At 44.7% G+C, this 14,196-nt stretch overlaps 2 protein-coding genes across 5 annotated transcripts in view; one reads left to right on the forward strand and one right to left on the reverse strand.

Moving 5' to 3' along the window:
* LOC144888650 (uncharacterized) overlaps nt 1-14,196 on the forward strand; it is a 648,249-nt gene that overhangs the window by 420,517 nt on the left and 213,536 nt on the right. The gene's annotated exons all lie outside the window — the stretch shown is intronic.
* LOC137438808 (discoidin domain-containing receptor 2) overlaps nt 1-14,196 on the reverse strand; it is a 129,404-nt gene that overhangs the window by 91,443 nt on the left and 23,765 nt on the right. The window contains exon 1 of one of the 4 annotated variants that reach the window (XM_078767290.1): nt 577-598. The exons of the other annotated variants lie outside the window; for them this stretch is intronic. The gene's annotated coding sequence lies outside the window, so the exon portion shown is untranslated. Of the gene's footprint in view, nt 1-576; nt 599-14,196 lie in introns of those variants that run through there. 4 annotated transcript variants of the gene reach the window in all.

Genomic DNA, 14,196 nt, shown 5'->3' on the forward strand with positions numbered 1-14,196 from the left:
GTGGCAGGAAGAGCATCCGGCCATAAAACATTGCTTCAAAAAGGGGACCATGGTGCCCGAAAAAGGCCAACCCCTTCTCTGCACGGAAAAATGGCCTCTCAAGGTGGTTCTTCTTCTTTCGCTCCAAATACCATCTCTCGGTGCTGCACGGCGGCATCGCCAGGCAGCTAATGCGCCCCGGCACTGCCTCTCGCTGTAGGATAGTAGGATTTTCCTCAGGGAAAATTTTTAAATATTAGAACTCAGTAGCTCTGAAACGGCAACAAAAGGGCAGATGCTTGGCTTGAACCCATATGGAACACCTATGTCAACACCTTGATTGGTCTCGGTCTCTGCAATGACGACATATCGTCATGAAGGGAAAGGGCCCTAACACGAGGGAAAGAAAGGGTACAATACACAACCGTAATGGTTATTTCAAGTTAAACAGCTGCACAGACAGACCCGGTATGTAGGCCTCACTCGACACAGCTGCTTATCTCTTATCCATCAGCACGTGACCGACCATCCCTATACCCCAGCGCTACCATTACTCCCTCCCAACCTGAAATGATCACACGACTCTGAGAAATGCACCTGTGACGTGAGCCTGAGCTGCCTGCACTGCCTGCTCAACGATTGCCTACGAAACACGGCACGTTACAATAGGACATCCACGATTGTCCATGAAAACACATCGTGTGACGTCACACATGCCCTTTGGCTGATGCTGAAGCTCAAAGCGAAATGCCTGGAATGTTCATAAACGTTGAATTTTCCATCCAAGGATTTCAAGTGAAAATCTTTGATGATCATGATCACATCCAGGAAATCGACTCGAAAATTGTTTGCACTCGAAAAATTGAATCGAAAAGAAGTTTTTGAAAACAGTGTTGTTTTACTTCAATATAGCCCTACTCATACACCTCCTGGGGTTGGCACAATAGCGTATAGCCTATACAGGTATACAAATTCACCTCTGAGCTGTCTAGCCTGGGTTCGAAACTTGGCCCAGGTATAAATTGTCAGTTTCCCAGGCACGGATGGAGTCGAGACATCAATGTGTGTGATTTGATCGATGGTTTCTTTAACTCGAGCAAATGCTTTGTCCGTCAATTGCTGCGGGGCAGAGGAGGGAACCTTGAATTGATTTAAAGAACGACTCACTGACGTGGCAGGAGGGAGTCAGGCGGGGGAGGCGTTACAAGAAACAAAATGGACGACAGGGTTGGACGTTGGCTCATACGTCCCTCCTCGTAGTTCATCAAAGCAAAGTTGTTTACACCAGATCTGTTGTGCCTTTCTGTTGTCGTTTCATCCCTGTGTTGTTACCGCCACCACCAAAGGTGGACGGAGGTTATGTTTTCACCCATGTCTGTTTGGCTGCCTGGTCTGTGAGCAGAATGTCTCAGAAAGTTGCGGAGGATTCGGACGAAACATGGTGGACAGGTTGGTTGTGTGACAAGGACGAATTGATTCGATTTTGGTCAAGACTCGAATCCGAATTCCAAGTGATTCTTCACCATCGAGTGATATCGCCAAAAACGATACATAGCACGATATTTCAAAAAGTTATGGATGAGCTATGACTAAACTTGGTGGATGAGTTGGGCAGGTGAAAGGAACAAGCCAATTAGTTTCTGGTTATGGTCCGAATCCAGATCCGGCCTATCAGTGAGATACAAAATGTAAACTGTTCAGCCTGGTGGAGGTATGAGCTCTACAGAGTTCCGTTCTAGTTAATTGTCTTTCCATCCAAATTTTGTGTTTCCATCCAATTTTGTGTTTCCATCCAATTTTGTGTTTCCATCCAATTTTGTTTTTCCAACCAATTTTGTGTTTCCATCCAATTTTGTGTTTCCATCCAATTTTGTGTTTCCATCCAAATTTGTGTTTCCATCCAATTTTGTGTTCCCATCCAAATTTGTCTTTCCATCCAATTTTGTGTTTCCATCCAATTTTGTGTTTCCATCCAATTTTGTGTTTCCATCCAATTTTGTGTTTCCATCAAATTTTGTGTTTCCATCCAATTTTGTGTTTCCATCAAATTTTGTGTTTCCATCCAAATCTGTCTTTCCATCCAATTTTGTGTTTCCATCCAAATCTGTCTTTCCATCCAATTTTGTGTTCCCATCCAAATTTGGCTTTCCATCCAATTTTGTGTTTCCATCCAATTTTGTGTTTATGGATGAGCCCAGGTAGTTTTTTTCATTTTCCATTTTTTTTTTTTTTGTTTCCATCCAATTTTGTGTTTCCATCCAATTTTGTGCTTCCATCCAATTTTGTGTTTCCATCCAATTTTGTGCTTCCATCCAATTTTGTGTTTCCATCCAATTTTGTGTTTCCATCCAATTTAGTGTTTCCATCCAATTTTGTGTTTCCATCCAATTTTGTGTTTCCATCCAATTTTGTGCTTCCATCCAATTTTGTGTTTCCATCCAATTTTGTGTTTCCATCCAATTTAGTGTTTCCATCCAATTTTGTGTTTCCATCCAATTTAGTGTTTCCATCCAATTTTGTGTTTCCATCCAATTTAGTGTTTCCATCCAATTTTGTGTTTCCATCCAAATTTGACTTTCCATCCAATTTTGTGTTTCCTTCCAAATTTGTCTTTCCATCCAATTTTGTGTTTCCATCCAAATTTGTATTTCCATCCAAATTTGTCTTTCCATCCAATTTTGTGTTTCCTTCCACATTTGTCTTTCCATTCAATTTTGTATTTCCATCCAAATTTGTCTTTCCATCCAATTTTGTGTTTCCATCCAAATTTGTCTTTCCATCCAAGTTTGTGTTTCCATACAATTTTGTGTTTCCATCCAATTTTGTGCTTCCATCCAATTTTGTGTTTGCATCCAAATTTGTCTTTCCATCCAATTTTGTGTTTCCATCCAATTTAGTGTTTCCATCCAATTTAGTGTTTCCATCCAATTTTGTGTTTCCATCCAAATTTGTCTTTCCATCCAATTTTGTGTTTCCTTCTAAATTTGTCTTTCCATCCAATTTTGTGTTTCCATCCAAATTTGTCTTTCCATCCAATTTTGTGTTTCCATCCAAATTTGTACCTCTTTGTGTCCTTGTGAGTGTCTGGCCTACTCCCCAAAGCCAGCTCAGCTAGTGTGAATGGCCATTCTGTCTCTGTTCCGCCAACTATGGCGTCTCATATGGCTTTCTTTATCCAAGGTATTCTCCTTTCATGCTCCTCAATTTAATTTTAATTCCCCCTCTTCACTTAAAATAAATAACTTCCGCTTCCATACTTCCTTGTTACCACAACCCCCCCACCCATCTTCCTATTCGCCCCTCCCGCTCCTATCTTGACTTTCGCCCACTCGCTCCCATCTTTCCCTTCACCTTCCCAGCTTCTCCCTCACCCCGTCCTCTCCCAAATTCCCCCCTCACACTCTCTCAGCTTCCCCGTTGCCACATCCCTACTCCACGTTTCCCCATCCATTCTCCACATTCCTGCATTCTGCTAACAGCGCCTCCTCCCCTATCCCTAACTGTATGGACCTCCAACATGTGAAGCCTCTGCTCCAGGCTGACAGATCTGTAAGTCCAGGTTGCTGCTAATAAACTGGGCATCATCTGCTGAACAGAATCCTTCCTCCCACAGGATGTTCGTGACTCCTCGTCTCTCCCTTGTGTCTCTCCCTGGTTATTGTCTCCTCTGTTTTTTGACAGGCCTCAATCCAGTCAAACAGTTCACTTAGCCTGATTGGCAGGGACTGCAAGCTGATATCTCACTTCAGGACTGGTCACCTGCATACGCCACATCACACCTGATATTAACTCAATTTGGGAATTCTTCCACAGAGACCTACTCTCTCTTCTGCATAGATTCATCCCATCTCGTCTTCAGGTATCATACCCTTCCCTCCACCCATGGTACCTGTGGTGAGACAGCTGACTTGCACCAACTTGTCTTTTCATGGAAGGCAAATCCGACCAAAGGTAACCTCGAACACATTACCGGTAGAGTGATTGCATTACCCCCTACAGTGACATTTTTACTGAGTAAACTTACACATGCAATTCTGATAACTGCTCAAATCCCCCCCCCCTCACTGAAAGTCCACCCCCCCCCCCAAAGGTCCAAACTCCCCCTCCCAACTCTGTCCCATCTTTGCTCTCCCCTCACCACAACTCCTCAACCCCTCCCACCCCCCCCCCCAACAACAACAACAACATGCATTTTAAAGGCCATTTTCCCTACTAGAGCGGGGGTTAGCCTTGCGGTCCCCATGACAATCTTCTCCATTTTGCCCTATTTTCTGCATCTCTCCTTGTTAACCCCCTTGCCCGCATTTCTTCTTCGACCATCTTTAGCCAAGTCTTTCTCGGTCTTCCCCGTCCTCTACTTCCTTCTACATTCATTTCCATCACTCTTCTCAACCAGTCACTTTCATCCTTCCTCAACATATGACCAAACCATCTCAACCTGTTCCTCTTCACAACATCAATCACAGGCTCTATTCCCATCATTTTTCGCAATTCATCATTTGTCTTCCTCTCTCTCAACGATACTCCGCACATCCGTCGAACCATTTGCATTTCCACCCTTTCCAACCTTCGTTGCTGCTCTACGTTCATTACCCATGTCTCGCTCCCATAAATCATAACCCTTCTCACACATGCAGCATACACCTTTCCCTTCATCTTTGCTCTCCCCTCACCACAACTCCTCAACCCCTCCCACATCTTTGCTCTCCCCTCACCACAACTCCTCAACCCCTCCCACCCCCCCCCCCACCTCACTGAAAGTCCTCCCCCCCCCCAGAGGTCCAAACTCCCCCTCCCAACTCTGTCCCATCTCCCCCCCCCCTCACCACAACTACTCAACCCCTCCCACCACCCCCCCCCCCTCCTCACTGAAAGTCCTCCCCTCCCCAAAGGTCCAAACTCCTCCTCCCAACTCTGTCCCATCTTTGCTCCCTCCTCACCACATCTCCTCAACCCTTCCCACCCACCAGCATAAGTCCTCAACTCTCCACCTCCTCCCCCCCCCCCCCCCCAAAGCTTCAATCTCCCCCATTCAAATCTGCCCCATACTTACTTTCCCTCGCCCCTCACAAAAGCAAACGGGCATTCCTGCAATGAAACAGCGGAATATTTAACTCTTTCCACTCCTCATCATGTTATCACTGACTTCACAGAAACCCTTCATGGTCACCTGCTTGAGAAAATGCCATATAGCTATTTGGGTGGTGTATAGACAACAGACCGCTGCCTCGATCGCTGAGGCCTATCTTCTCAAGGCCTGTGACACCTATCAGCACAAAATCCTTTAAACTATCACTTAGGTCATTTTACGCTGAAGGGAAAACTTATAGGGAGGGCATGATGATTATTAATATGACAGCTCCGAAGACGTCTTCGACTTTGCATAAGAGTAAGCACCAATATGGCGGCCGTAATATAGAAATTGTGGGTGGAGTCTGGCGAACCGTCCAACCAATGGGTGGGATTCGGCAGACAGACGCATGCAGGCTGCTTTTATGTTTTACTAGGGCGTGCCCGCACGTACGTGCTTGCCCGTACGTGCGTGCAAAAAAACATGCGTGCAAACAACAACAACAAAAAAAAACTTTGAAACCACGTGGCAGTAACGACCACAGAACCCCCCCCCCTCTATTTACATGAAATGGTTTGGTCCATTCGCAAACCCCCCCCCCCCCCTCTATTTACATGAAATGGTTTGGTCCATTCGCAAAGCCAAAGCGAACGGCTTGCGAGTACGGTGACCATACCTTGGGAACCACTTGTCCGATTAATATGAAACCTTGAAAAGGCACATCCTCAGGTCCCCAGCAATATATCTGGCAAGTTTCAATTAGATCGGACCCGTGGTTGTCGAGAAACAGCGGTCACAGACAAACACACACACACACACACACACACACACACACAGACACACACACAGAGATTACTGGAATTATAGATAGATAGCATAGAGCCATAGAAGGATCAGTTGAGAGCTGGGAACCTCTCGGATGAAGTCTGTATCACAGTTGGAGCAGGGAATCCACTGATTGAGGAATGTGTGCCGTTTCCCTCAGCATCTCCACGGAGGCTCTCATGAGGACTCCCTATCAGAGAATTGCTGGGGTTCATGAAACCCACCATTCCAGTGGAAAGCGGAATCGGTCCTGTGATTCTGGGGAAGTAAATTCCGAGTTCGCCCACACCATCTGAAGACCCACCTCACAGCACATCGTGTGTGGGAAAATTGTTGCTTGATCGCTCCTTAAAATGTAGGTGAGAGCACCTCGCTCAGCTCGACAAGGCCTAAACCCCCTTATTTAGTTAACGAGAAGCACCCACTCCCTTAAGGAGCATTGGCTGGTCGTCTCCCTGGAGTGCGGAGAGGACGGGTTTGTGCCCATGACCTGACCCTGGGCAGAGGGCACCACCAACACATTTTTTTTTTGTTTGTTTACAGAGTCGAGGCTCGTGAAAGAGCTAACATTTATCAAACAAACAAGCAAACAAAGTATATAAAAAGGAGAGCGGTCGACAAGATGGGGAGAGAAGGGGAGGAAGCACACAAACACAACATTTGAGAGCAGGGACATCGGGAGATGTTTTGGAGGGAGAGGGCCTGGGGGGAGGCAGGATAGGTATAAAACGCAAGGACACCAAGGACTTCCAGGAAATAAGTCAAAAGTCACCTCAAAAAAGTGGATTTGGGGTGAAATTAGCAGGGGTAGAAAAGATCAAGGTTTTGGATTGGGGAAGATAAGAGATGGTGGTGAACAACTGTTTTAAAGACCTGGAGGGAGGAGTGGGATTGAAGAGAGTGAGGGAGTTTGTTCCAGAGGCGGGAGAAAAGAGGAATGAAGGAGTGAAGGTGAGCAGAGAGTCTTGATTTTGGCAGTTTAACCATAAGAGGGTTGCAGGCAGATCTTGTGCGACCTGCAGGAATATTTGGGGGACAGAGCCCAGAGAGAGCTGGGGGAGCAAGGCCGGAGAGGAGTCGGTAGAAGGCGGAAAGACCACCAACCTGCCTGCGGTGATTAAGTGAAAGGCCCTCGGAGATAGCGTCATCGCGGGAGATTCCAATGATTCTGAACGCTTTGGTTTCAACAGCGTGAAGACGAGCTAGGTGTGAGGCAGGAGCACCAGCCCAGAGGGGAGAACAGTACTCCATTGAGCTGCGGATGAAAGCCTTGTATGTGGTGAGGAGCTCAGGTGTGCCAAGGAAGGACTTCGCATGATGGAGGATGCCCAGTCGGCGACTGGCTTTGGAGGCGAGCTTGGAAATGTGGTTTTCCCAGGAAAGATCATGAAGGTTCCCCTTGCTGCAAGGAGAACCGACATATTCACCACCTTCATGAAACCGCTCCTTATTTCTACCAGTCATCGTAATGTAGTTCCTCCTCGATGCCAATAATTATCCCAAATGTGGTAGAGAAACTCACACCAGATCCACATGCGTAAAATGAGAACTCAGAATACAAACCTATTTTGGCCCAATTGTTAAATTCACAATAGAATAAGGTGCAATATTATTGCTATGCCAAAATCCCTCATTGTCTTCAATCTGCTCTGCATTGTCAAAGACTGTATTTCACATTTTCCATATTTATTGATTGAATATACATATGCAAGTTTGCTAGAGATTAGGCCAGCCCTGTTTTTTCTATGATTTTCAGATTTACACACGTACTGAGGATTGCCATATTTAACATACTGTAGTAGGATTTGTCTATACACTACAGTATTACATTGCATTATGAAACAGTGATGAAATATGTTGTATTGTCTCGAGCTGAGTGGAGAGACTATCCGCGTGAAGGGATGACCTGGAGGGAGCTTATATAGACCGGGTCCATTCAGTGCGCTAGAGGTGGCACACTGTATCCCAGCGCTGTAGATTACTGAGATTTAACAGGTACGTAAAGGCTTGCTTGCAAGGAACTAGAAAGAGATGTATGCTTTGATTGCCTTTTTATGGAACTAATAAATTGTATTCTTGTGTTGTAGGATTGGTATGAGAAATAGTTCAATAAAGCCTCATTTATTGCAAGAGGTCTGAGTTTTATTCCACAACAGAAACGCTGATACTTTAATCAATCTCTTTACTTCTTCCGACTTCAAATTAATTCTTCCTCTTTGCATTAAATATTTTCTCACATGTCCTTGAACTCATGCATACTCTTATATTTATCTGTTTTACATTTTGACTCAGATATTACATTTGGAACACGTCGTTGTGTTAAAGAATTTCACAAAGGCAGTCACTGGCTTCGGGCCATCTTCGTATTATGAGGAGTGTGGGAGGTGGGATGAGGTGGGATGAGGGGGAACTAAAATATACTGTATTTTCCTTTTCGTACAAGTTTTTTCCCCTCAAAACTTTCAGAGTGAAAAACACGAAACACGGCACAGATGTTCCTCCTTTTCAATGCTGTTTGCAGCAAGTGTCACAAAATCTTTTTCCCAGAGGGTGGTGAGTTTCCTGGTGCCAGCTTGATGTCCAACTAAATACGTTTGAGCAGAAATCTGTAATTTGTTCAGAGTTCCAGAGATAACCTGCCTACTCTTCGGGAAAGGCACTATCATGGGACCGTTGTAATTGTCCACCAACTAATGCTGGCAGATGTGGGACGCCCTGTTTGGCGTCCATCTGAGGGATGGTACACACCTTAATGAATCGCCCTATCTGTGAAACACCGGGATGACAGTTTATAGCTGGGTCGGGATTCGAACCCAGGGCTAGAGAGCTCAGAAACGAGTGTGCATACCTCTAGGCCAGGCTACCCTGCCAGCTCAAAACAGAAAACTACCTAGCGGGGGTAAAAAACAAGAGTTAGTCACCGAAGAAGAAGAAGAACACATAGGAATGTTTTTTTTAAAGCATGGAGTGAGTGTAATCCTTCTTTATTACCATTGATGCCAAGATCATGCAAAACGGTCCGTATTTTCAGAACAATCTCCCGACCCCCTTCCTCCACTGCCCCATTCAATCCCATACAAGGATTGTATAAACTGTAAGGATCATAATTATATGCTTTCCAGATGTGCACATACTATCCCTGCCCCCTCCATCCCCTTCACAATTACACTTTTCATACGGCTTGCTCTAGTTGTCGGGAAAAAGACATCTCAAAGGTTGCGTCGGGATTTCTAGGAATCGAGGCAACTTTCATGGTCCATCAAAACACTCAGGAAACCAGAACGGAACTCCGTAGAGAACAAACAGCCACCATGTGGAACAGTTTACATTTCGTATCAACTGATAGGCCGGATCTGAACCAAAATCGAATCGGCTTGTTCTTGACATCTAACCAACTCGTCCACCAACTTTTGCCATAACTCGTCCATAACTTTTTGAAATATCCTGCTTTATATCGTTTTTAGCCCTATCACTCAACGGTGAAGAATCACTTAAAAAGTTCCCTGATCCGGATCCAGACTCGAATCTTCACCAAAATAGAAACATTTTGTCCGTGTCACACAAACGACCAGTCCACCAAACTTTGTCCGAATCCGTCCACAACTTTTTGAGATATCCTGTTCACAAAAAACAGACAAGCAGACAGACAAACAAACAGATAAACAGACAGACAAACAGATAGACAAACAGACAAACAAACAAACAAACAGACAGATAGACAGACAGACAAACAGACAAATAAACAGACAGACAAACAAACAACCAAACAAACAGACAGATAAACAGACAAGAAACAAACAGATAGATAAACAGACAAACATACAAACAGACAGATAAACAGACATGCAGACAGACAAACAGACAAACAGACAAACAGACAGATAAACAGACAAACAGACAGATAAACAAACAGACAAACAAACAAACAAACAAACAAACAAACAGATAAACAGACAGACAGACAAACAGCCAAACAGCCAAACACACAAATGGACAGACAAACAGACAAACACACAAACAGACAGACAAACAGAGAAACAGACAAACAGACAAATGAAAAATCGGTCAGAGACCGAGGACTTGCCGGAATATACTTTTTTATCGGCCATTTTGGACAAATATGGCGGCCGAACCACGTGACCGATGACGTCATCATTATTTGTTTACTATCATCTATTTTGTCATCATTATCTAAACTAATTTATTCCTAGATTATGCTCAATAAATTTCATCTTGATCTGATGAAGTTTTGTACTTGTCGAATTATGACGTCATAATAGACACACCTATGACATCATAATGAACATATTGTATTCCCCATGGAGAGTTCTTTACAATGAGTCGTCTTAATTTTTTTCTATTCAGCACTTTCGGAGATATAGAGGTGCAAAGTTTTTCTGTTTTTCCAAGATGGCGGCCGAATCACCTGACCGATGACATCATCAATTGGGCACAGTCTATTCCAGGGCAAGATAAATATGTGTGTAAAGTTTGGCGATTCTATGTGCAACGGTGTAGACGTAGTGCTGCACACAGACAGACAGATAAACAGACAAACAGACAAACCAACCGATCAACATACTTGCTGGAATCTTTTCTGGCAAGTAGCAAACAAACAGACAGACAAATAAACAAACAGACAGACAAACAAACAAACAAACAAACATACAGATAAACAGACAGACAGACAGACAAATAAACAGACAAATAAACAAACAGACAGACAAACAAACAAACAAACATACAGATAAACAGACAGACAGACAGACAAATAAACAGATAAACAGACAAACAAACAGATAAACAGAGAAACAGACAAACCAACAAACACACAAACAGAGAAATAGACAAACAGACAGACAAGGATAAAAACATAAGCTCCATCCATGTCCGGTGGCGGAGGTAATAATGAGGATCACCGGTGAAAGTTTCAGCAAACGAAACCGTGACCCTTTAAAACCAAGAGAGTAACGAACCACGTTGGCATCGAAATGGAGGCGCCTGCACGTTGATTAAAAACACAAATAATTAGCGAAGTTAGCTTTGGTCTGTGTGTATAAAACTTTCTCAGAGTTTACAGCGAACCCTTGCCCTTGCATGCCTCAGCGACTGCGCATAGAAACCATATTAAGTGTGTAATTGAAAACACGTGTCTGTGTTGTGGTCCCGAGCAACGTTTCATCTCGGGACGGGTGAAGGTCGTATATGGTGCGCAGGGTTTTTGCTACTCTTGCCAATCTGATGCTACATTTCTATCTGCAGGCCATGCCAATGGTATAAATGTGCAACGTGAGGCCTACAGGCCTGTGCCTATGCTTAATGCTGCTCTGCTCCATGGAAAACACACGTCATGGTACGAACCTTCTCGGACAACGGAGCGTTATTCATTCCTGGTAAACAACGTGAGACGGCGATCCTGTCACACTCATGTCCCGATGGTCACATGGAAGCTCAGGCTCAGGTCAGGCTCAGGTTGAGGCCTACGAGGCTAGACTTTAGATTTTCCTTTCTGGAATTTTTACTTGTACTGCACTGATTTAAGAATGGTGACAGATCTTCTAGATGTATTACATGAAACATAAGGACGTCATATAATGTACTGTCATTGATTTTACCTCCGCAACTGAAGGTGGATAGAGGTTATGTTTTCACACCTGTTGGTTTGTCTGTCTGTTTGTTTGTCAACGGATATCTCAAAACATTGTGGACGGATTAGGATGAGATTTGCTGGAGAGGTTGGGTGTGTGACAAGGAAGAATTGATTCGATTTTGGTGAAGATCTGAATATGGATCCAGATCCGATCATTTTTATGCCTCCGGATTACAAAGTTGCCGGAGGCATTATGTTTTCGGGTTGTCCGTCCTGCTGTCTGTCCGTCCATCCGTCCGTCCGTGATAGGTTATTCGTTACAGTGATAACTTGAGAACGGCTAAAAGGATCTTAGTCAAACTTGGTGCAGGTATGTATAATGAGGTAATGGTGAACTGATTAGATTTTGGGGTCACGAGGTCAAAGGGCAAAGGCCAGAGGTCATGTTAGGTAAAAAATACTGTTACTGCGATAACTTGTGAACCTATGATGGGATTCTGACCAAATTTGGGACAATTATGTATAATGATGTAAAGATGAACTGATTCGATTTTGGGGTCAAGAGGTCAAAGGTCAAAGTCAGTCGTAGGTCTAACTTGAGAATGGCTAAAAGGATCTTAGTCAAACTTGGTGCAGGTATGTATAATGAGGTAAAGATGAACAGATTAGATTTTGGGGTCACGACGTTAAAGGGCAAAGGCCAGAGGTCATGTTTAGTAAAATACTCTTACCGCGATAACTTGTGAACCAGTGATGGGATTCTGACCAAATTTGGTAAGTTTATGAAGAATGATGTAAATATGAACTGATTAGATTTTGGGGTCAAGAGGTGAAAGGTCAAATACTGAAGTAGGTCTATAACTTGAGAACGGCTGAAGTGATCTAATTCAAACTTGGTACACGTATGTATAATAATGTAAAGATTAAGTGATTAGATTTTGGGGTCAAAGATCAAAGGTCAAACCTGTAATCTATATATATAAAACACAGTTTGTTTGTGCGTTACCTATAGACTCCTAAATGGAGAGGCTCACGTACTTGATATTTGGCATAGACATGGCCATTGAGCCTGGGAAGGACATGGCCTACCTAAAAATATTTGACAAGATCCATATTTTTTATTCATATTTACCTCAGCACATTTCAGCGAGGAACTTTATACACTGAATCTCAGCCTGTGCCAGAGCAGCTCGCTGATTCGCTCAGAGCGATCACGTGATGTTCCATCCTTGCCGCCAGACCACTGAACTGAAAATATATAGAATGACCATTGCCATTCACACCACACAGGTGGAGATGCAGATACCGGGCGCCATCTTGGTTGGCACTCGATGCTGGGCGATGGTGATTTCCGTCATGCGTTTGCACGTAATTCAGAGCGAAAAGCGATTGCGTTTTTTCACCTTTGGTGCGATCGTGTTTTTGTGTCGATTTTTGTCGATTTTGTGCGATATGAATTAAACGTCTTTGAAACAGCTGTGAAACGTCTTTCCACAACCCTTCCGTAACCGATTGGAGCAGTTTATTGCCGCACAAAATGGCATTTTAACAGTTGTCTGGCTTTTAAAATCTGGGACACGTTCAAAACAAACGGGATCCGCGAAGCGAGTCGGTTGAGTCGTGCTAACCAAGATGGCGACACGGCGGCTACACTTTTCATTTTGAGCATTCTATATATTGAGCATTGAGTATGAGCATTCTATATATTTTCAATTCAGTGCGCCAAACTCGCTCACGTACTTGATTTTTGGCATAGACATGGCCATTGGGCCTGGGAAGGACATGGCATACCTAAAAATGATCTCCGATGACGAGATCCATGTTTTTTATTCATATTTAACTTAGCGCATTTCAGCGAGGAACATTATACACTGAATCTCAGCCTGTGCCACAGCAGCGCGCTGATTCGCTCAGAGCGATCACGTGATGTTCCATCCTCGCCGCCAGACTCGCACCATATATCACAGTGTGATTTGTGCGAGGCTTTTGTCCGAGTGAGCTTGAGTCGAGAGGGCGAATGTACGGGTTGGGAATGTACGGGTCTCCCTTCCCCCACCCGGCAACGCCGGTCCTGGAGGGTGTCATAGGATCGGTGAGTCTCCGAAATCCGCTTTGTGCTGTTGTCGCGAAGATGCAGGACGATGTCGCGATTGTTGTACTGCTCTCCTACCATGAGAACTGCAACGTCATTGTTGACTGGCCCTCCCCTTCCCCCCCCCTCTCCCCCCACTTCCCTCCCCTCCCCCTCCCCCCTCCGTCCTCACCTTCCCCCCTCCCCCTCCCCCCTCCATCCTCCCTTTCCCCCTCCCCTTCCCCTCCTTCCCGTCCCCCTTCCCCCTTCCCCCTCCCCTCCCCCTCCCACCCCCTTTGCTCCCCTCCCCTCCCTTCCCCCTCCCCTACCCTCCCCCTCCCCTCCCCTCCCCCCCGTTCTCCTCCCCTACCCTTCCCTCCCCTTCCCCCTCCCCCCGTTCCCCTCCCCCGCCCGGCAATGCCGGGTACTTCTGCTAGTTGGTATATAACTTGAGAACGGCTGAAGTGATTTAATTCAAACTTGGTACAGGTTTGTGCAATGTTGTAAAGATGAAGTGATTCGATTTTGGGGTCATAGGTCAACGGTAAAGGTCAAAGTCTGTAATAAGTCTATAACTTGAGAATGGCCGAAGTGATCCAATTCAAATTTGGTACAGGTATGCATAATGATTTACAGATTAAATGATTAGAATTTGGGATC

Source organism: Myxine glutinosa, chromosome 13, assembly GCF_964187855.1.
Source record: "Myxine glutinosa chromosome 13, kmMyxGlut1.1, whole genome shotgun sequence".
Classification (NCBI taxonomy): Eukaryota; Metazoa; Chordata; class Myxini; order Myxiniformes; family Myxinidae; genus Myxine; species Myxine glutinosa.